At 38.3% G+C, this 7,313-nt stretch overlaps 1 long non-coding RNA gene across 1 annotated transcript; it reads right to left on the bottom strand.

The window, feature by feature from the left end:
• Positions 1–1,043: 1,043 nt before the first annotated feature.
• On the bottom strand, positions 1,044–4,156 carry LOC120493587 (uncharacterized). The gene is made up of 3 exons (XR_016147508.1): positions 3,827–4,156; positions 3,236–3,338; positions 1,044–1,927 (listed from the first exon to the last, which is right to left on the bottom strand). It is a non-coding gene; the product is annotated as an uncharacterized LOC120493587 (long non-coding RNA).
• Between the last annotated feature and the right edge of the window lie 3,157 nt (positions 4,157–7,313).

Here is a 7,313-nt window from a genome sequence, read left to right as displayed (position 1 = left end):
AAACAGACTAATTATAACCACATTAGAAAACATTAAAGGTATAGTTTACACAAAAATGTAATTGTCATTAATTACTTACTCTCATGTCGCTCCAAACCCATAAGACTTTTGAATATATTTTTAACAGATGCCTTGTGTGTGCAAAAAACAAAACAAAATTATGTATCGCCGATACAGGTTGCACCATGAGATGACTGACTCTCATGCCAACACAACACTGATGAATCGTGGTGCTCTGTGAACACGTGTTCAGCATTCACATCGCTTCATAATGTTGAGGTTAAACCATTGGAGAGAAAGTTATCATGAGCATTGTAATGTTTGAAACGGATGTCATAACAAATGTCAGTAGAACGGGATGATTTTAAAACAAGTGGTTCATTAATTAATCCGTACGATTTTAATAGAGTGTTTTCACTACACGTCATCAATCCGGAAGTCGGTCATTTTGGAGGCACTGAACGTAAACAATGCCACTGAACTGAACAGACTTGCATATTTGGCTGATTATTGCTGCTGAAAAATGGTCGTGTTTTGGTCTGTACTAATAGGTCACACCGGGAAAAAAAACATTTCAAGTTCTATAGACTGCCTAAAGTTAAAGAGAAGAGTGCAAAAAATGGATGAAAGAAAGTGTTTGTGATGAAGGTGTTTGTAGTTGAGAGGCAAAGCATCAGCCACATGTGTAAATGAAGCGTTGACTATGGCTAAAATGTTAAAGTAAAGTAGTTAACTATGGCTACATTCACACGGTCAGTCCAAATCTGATGTATCTTTGTATCCGATTGGGATCTGATCTAAAATGATGTCTACACTATGTATCGCAACTGTTCAGATCCGAGTCGTGTGTTCATGCAGCTCTTTGGAAATATGGCAATGACATTGCGTTGATGGAGGGGTTTGCATTTGCAATAGAGATGTTGTCTTATTTAAATTTTACAACATGGAAATGTGTAGCCGCCGTGCTGGACTGGTGTTTTGAGCTGCAGAACTAGAGGAGGCTGGTGTGCACAGCTTTTTTCCGTGCTCGTATCTGTGCCGGTTTCAAATATAAAGCGCTTGTCCGGCACTTTGCAACAACACAGCCTTGTTTCGGCAGCGACTTTTAGCATGTTCCCTATTACAATGTCTGACTTTAAAATTTGCGTGGCGTGAGAAAGTCACATACCACGCGAAATCTGATCAGAGCGTTCGGACTGAAGCAGATTTCCAGATATGTGATTTAATAGGATTGTGGACATATGGATGTAGCTTGAAACGGATTTCATGTGCTTTTTTTGGACTGACAATCTGAACGTAGCCTATGTGGGATAAGAAATAGAAGGATGAATAGCAGTAAGGGCTAGAGAAACTAGCTCGTTCAGATCTTTACCAGATATTAACTTTAGTTCGTCAAAAATCCACGCTCTTTCCTGCTTACTAAGTCTAGCCTATATGATTTTGCAGCTTCCATGTGTTTTTTTCGTAGTTAAGACATCATAAATTAGTGTAACAATGTGTTCAGTAGTACATAAACAGTGCAATCAATGCTGTTGTTTACATCCGAGTATCTCGAATATAGCCGCGCATCCGGGTAACTGGCCAAATCGTGACGTGGGTGCAAACCCTCTATTGATTATTTTTATAATGTCTTACGTTTCTGAAGCTTGAAAGTGGTAGTTGCATAAACTGTGAAATTGAGGGACAGAAACCTCTCAGATTTCATTAAAAATATCTTTCAAAGATGAACGAAAGTCTTACAGGTTTGCAACGACATGAAGGTGAGTGACGAACATTTTTGGTTAAATTCTACACATTAAATCAGTTCCCTCAGAGGCACCAACAGATATCTTCCTGATCTCCGATCTTCTGGTTCTTCTGCTCCTTCCACCATCCCAACCCCGGATTATTAAGCCACGACTTAAGTTTTTACTTGAAATGCTTTAGCCTGGTGAGAAAGAAAACAATAACCAAAATGTACATTTAAAAAAACAAAAAAAACAATGGCTGTCCGAAACGTAAAGTATACACTTGAGTTTTTCCTATACATATACGTGCAAGATTTCAGTCACAGATAAATTGTAAATGTTTGCTTGATCAGACATTACATGTTTATGCTGAAATATAATATTGGTTTTTGTTTTAAAATCATCTAGTTCTAGTAATCAGGGTAGTTCACTTTGAAATTAATTTTTGGTATGTTTTAGCCTACCTCAAGTGCATCCAAGATGTAGGTGTCTTTGTTTCCGCAGTAGTTTCAATTTTTATATTTTTAGGTCATTTTTAGTTGCAGGTCTATGGTCACCACCTAATAGAGCATGCACAGAGAAGTCCAAATTAAACATGATTTAATGACTCGTATATGTACACATTGATGGCCTAAGACACGAAACGAGCAGATTGTGAGAAAACGAACAGTATTTATATCATTTTTACCTCTTGTAACCACAGCCACGTCCAAGTGATGTGAAGGCGCAGGCTCTTCGGTCTGCGCAAGCGCCGGAAAGCGCCGAAAGTGATCTCTAATTGTTTACACAGAGATTTCGGAAGTGTTACCTTTCACTGTGAAGATCTATTTAGATATAGAGGAAATCGCAATGGAAGACGATTTCGATATATCAACAGACAACGTTGAATAAGTACCATTTCAATTAGCCGTCTTACCTACAATCTCTGTTCTGTGTAAACAATGAGTGACGTACACGTGCGAGAGAGATCACTTCCGGCACTTTCCCGACACTTTCGCAGACCGAAGAGCCCACGCCCTCAGATCACTTGGACGTGGCTGTGGTTACAGATAAAAACGATATAAATACTGTTCATTTTCTCACACAAACCGCTCGTTTCGTGTCTTTAAGCCATCAATGTGTACTTAATTTACGAGTCATTAAATCATGTTTAATTTGGACTTCTCTGTGCATGCTCTTTGAGGTGGTGACCAGAGACCTGCATTATATGCCTGACCGACAAGAACGGTTTGACCTAAAAAAATCGAAATTGAAAATACTGTGGAAACAAAGACACCTAGGCTACATCTTGGATGCCCTCGAGATAAGCTAAAACATACCAAAAATGTATTTAAAAAATGAACAATCCCTTTAACCACTGACTACTGAGCTAGGGACCTGAGTGATAAGCACCCAGAGTTTAACACCTTGATTAGCTTGTTCAGGTGTGCTGGACTAGGTTAGAGGAAAACTTTGTTCTGAACATGACACATCAGAGATGCAGGATGACTGCTAGATTGATGACTTACAACAGTGGCATCCAGACCAGACCAGGGCCAGTGTTCTGCAGAGTTTCTGGTGATGTTTAGTCAGCTGCTCAGGTCTGATTAATTGGGGTTGGAGCTAACAATACTGAAAAGAGAAAGAAGACAACTGATATTATTAAGTTACATTATAAATAATTGGGGTTGGAGCTAACAATACTGAAAAGAGAAAGACACCAATATTATTACGTTATAAATGATTTGTTCTGTGTGTTCATTACCTGTACAAAGAATACGTCATCAATAAACTGTATTAATAACACTGTTTTGACGATTAGCCAGCTTAATTCCATTCATCCATTGACCAATTGCCAACAAAACCTTTACAAAACTATCAAAATAAATATCTAATCTACACATACAGTAAGATACGATTAAAAGCCCAAACTTACTGCTCAAGTCTAACGTTATAGTTAACCTAACTTACCTATAGTTAGCCTAACAGTTGAGATGCTAACGGACTTTTTCTAAGACACTAACCAAGCAAATATTCAACGGAAGTGAGTCTTTTACATAAAAGAAATTGTCGGAAACATTTTTATGTACTATTTGTGTAATTTTAGGGACTAAACTTACCTGAAAGTAGTGAAAACAACAGCGAGAGATGGAGCTGTGCTGATCGTTGTCAGTTGAGCTACCGCCCGGTTTCCATGGTAACGTTGTCTGCTCCAGTTCAAATGCGGCTCGAATGTTCAGCGCGTGCGCCCATTGATTAAAACACGCAGAGTTACGCAGCATTGAGATGGAGTGAATTATTTGACAATCAGCTGAAACTTGATGCATTATTAAGTGGATAGTAGGCCTGTGGCCATCGTCAAACTATAAAACAATGTTTTAAGTCATGTAGGCTAATAGTCTAATAATATAATATAGCTTTAAAAAATGGTAAACGTGCTGTAGATTGTTTTTTTTTTTTTTTTTTTGCAAAAACATTGATTAAAACCTACACAAGGCATGCACATATTTCCTCATATAGCCTACACAGATTACAGATGAAACATGAGGAACAATTATAAACTATTCTATGTATTTTTTAAATACATTCAAGTCCGCAGGCCAAGCGTTCTGGTTTGGAGGAAAATGCTTAATGTGTAGGCTAATTAAACGCGTTGCATTCATATTCTGGGCTCATCTGATTTTTTGTACACAGCCTTTATTATGATTTTAGGCCTATCATAACGATTAATAAATGCACGCACAATTATCCGTGAACTTGATAAATGTTGCAGATATGTTTTACTATGCACAAAAAATACCTTTCAACTTACCACAACTCAGCATGTCTCAAAGACATGAGACATATCTATAGAGAGCTGGAAATATCTTTAAACAAAACAATTCAAAACGAAAAGAAATAGGTACTCTCTGATTATGTAATCATTTTGTGCATTTCTCTCTCAAGGCGCGTCGCTGCGGAGATGGAGATCTTCAACTTCATCTTTTGCAGCGGACACAGAAAACAGTTTATTAATAAAAATAAAATGCAATAAAAATCAATGCACGCGTGTCACCGGATTTACAAATGCACATCTTGCTTGTTGCACGCACACATATTATGTCGAAATAACAAGATATTGTGTGGAAATTACATTATTATTAATAGGCTACATAAGAATATTTGATTGAATGTTGAATGTTGTGCTTATTTTAATTTAAATTAAAACCTGAATTGTGATAATTACAATAATTGAATATGATATATTGAGTGGCTAAGTTTTGCTCATTTATTAAAAGTAGCCTTTTTATATAATTGTGAAGCTCCCCTGTCAATGATAGCACCCCTTCAGCACCTGTTAAAAATGATCTGGCGCTGCCCTCAGACGGACCAAACAAAGGAGGCGACATTTTTCAAAGTCTTTTGGGCTAAATTTGGACCAAACCAAACGGACCAAATAGAGACCAGTTTTCAACGTCTATTTTCGGGCTAAATTTTGACCAAATCAGACGGACCAAACAAAGACCAATTTTCAACGTCTATGTTTGGGCTAAATTTGGACCAAATCGGACGGACCAAACAAAGCCCAATTTTCAACGTCTATTTTTGGGCTAAATGAAGGCTATGACGGGCCGACTTGATTTAGCCCAAAAAACAACGTCTTAATGACGTCTGGTGCTGGGTGGGATATCGCCGGCGTTGAGTCGTCTCTTCACAGGCGTTGGTCTTCTCATCACAGGCGTTGGGGCATCTGAAGTCTCTGTGAGAGGCTGGATACAAACTGGAGCTGACGAACCCCTATTTTCTCGGGACAAGCGTCCCGAGATAACAGCAGAAAGGCAGATGGGAAATAATTAGCATAGCTGCTGTTCATAATATTAATGCATTTGATCTGATTCAGCAGTAGTATAAAAGGTGAGCAATATGTGAATGAATGGTTAAAGAGATGCGTAACTTTATGGAAATGTTTCTCCCGTTCTGGCTCGTTCTCAGCATCCCTCAAGGAGCTCTGAGGAGCCGACGATGGAAGGAGACACTGTCCTGGGATGCCCGGGTAGAGTGCGTGGCGCCCTCTTCAAAATCCTGCTGTGGTAAACCAAAAAAACAAAAAACAAAAAAAAAAACAACAGGTTATTTTACGAATGTATAGTGAGCTTACAATAAGTACTTTACTCTACTTACAATACAGTCTGTCTGGGTTGTCAGTTCACAATGAGGCTCCATTTAAATTTGTCACACATGGTCTGTGAGAGGCAAGCAGACGTCCGGCAAAATCACAGTCTGAAAAAATAGAGTCAGAGATCCAACCACTCCAGCTCCAGGACGTAGATCAAACTCAATTATTTCATTGGTCACACTGAGGCTCCTTTTACATGAAACTACAATGTTTAGACGCTATTGAGGCTCCTTTTACATGAACATCAAGTCCATACGCAAGCTCCCAATTTTGAATTCATTCGTGAGCTCACAGTTGACAAATAAAACATTGATAGTTCATACACAGTTCCCAGTGTCATAAAATGTGACACAAATGGTCTGTGAGAGTCCAGCAAAATCTAGTCCTTAAAACAGGAATCAAAAGTCCAGCCACTCCAGCCTGATGAAGGCCTACTCAACCATCCAGCCAGTCCAGGTGTAGGCCCTCTCCACGGAAGGACTTCCTTTTGACCCCGTAGTCGAACCGTAGTTCAACGCCCACACTGATGTCCTTCAGCCTCGTCATGCTGTGCCTGCACCATCGCCCTCCCTTGAGCAGCTGGGATGACCTTGCCGTGGTAGTCGCAGACAATGTCGTTCTTTGAAAAAGTCTGAGTTTTTTTATTTTTTTATTTTTTTATTTATTTATGCAGGGACCATGCACAATTTTTAACATAAAATTGCCATTTCATGTATTGTACCGGATTTAGCCAGAGGCTATTTTTCATCCGTAGTCCCCCAGACAAGACAAAGTTAACAAAACAATTACACAAACAATACCAATGTTCACATACAATAGATGCACACATACTGTCAAGACCATAGAACAACATAAATAAATTAATCAATCAGTCAGTCAACCACTCAATTACAACTACAACAATCTCAATGGTTACATAATTGATTCAATTTTAAAAGATTTTAGCTTCAGTTTAAAAAGATCATGCACTTTACACCCTTTTATGTCCTCTGGTAGGGCATTCCACTGATTAGTGGCTCTCACTGTGAAAGATGATAGTCCAAAAGCAGAACGACGAAAGGGAACCAGACAATTACTCATGAGTGATAGTCTGGTAGATCTCACAGAGGTTTCACTATGAAGATTTATAAAATCACGTAATACAGAAGGAGCCAAACCATTTAAGATTTTATGAACCATACACAAATTTGAATAAAGTCTAAAATTGTCAAAGGTTAAAAAATTATGTTTCTCTATAATTCTACAAAAATGAAAATGGTTAGGTTTTTTATCTAAGATTTTTAATGTTTGCTTATATAGAGATTTTAAGGGTTTAATAGCAGTTTCTCCCGCTTGACCCCAACATGTCAAGCAATAAGACATGTGAGAAAAGATTGTAGCATGCATAAAGGTCGTAGCTACCTCAAAAGAAAGACACTGTCTTATTTGCCTAAAGTTTGCCATATTATATT

The sequence above is a fragment of the Pimephales promelas genome, chromosome 2, assembly GCF_988280905.1.
Source record: "Pimephales promelas chromosome 2, fPimPro1.hap1.1, whole genome shotgun sequence".
In the NCBI taxonomy this organism is placed as follows: Eukaryota; Metazoa; Chordata; class Actinopteri; order Cypriniformes; family Leuciscidae; genus Pimephales; species Pimephales promelas.
The sequence above is the reverse complement of the archived record's forward strand: the minus strand, read 5'-3'. Positions and strand labels throughout refer to the sequence as shown.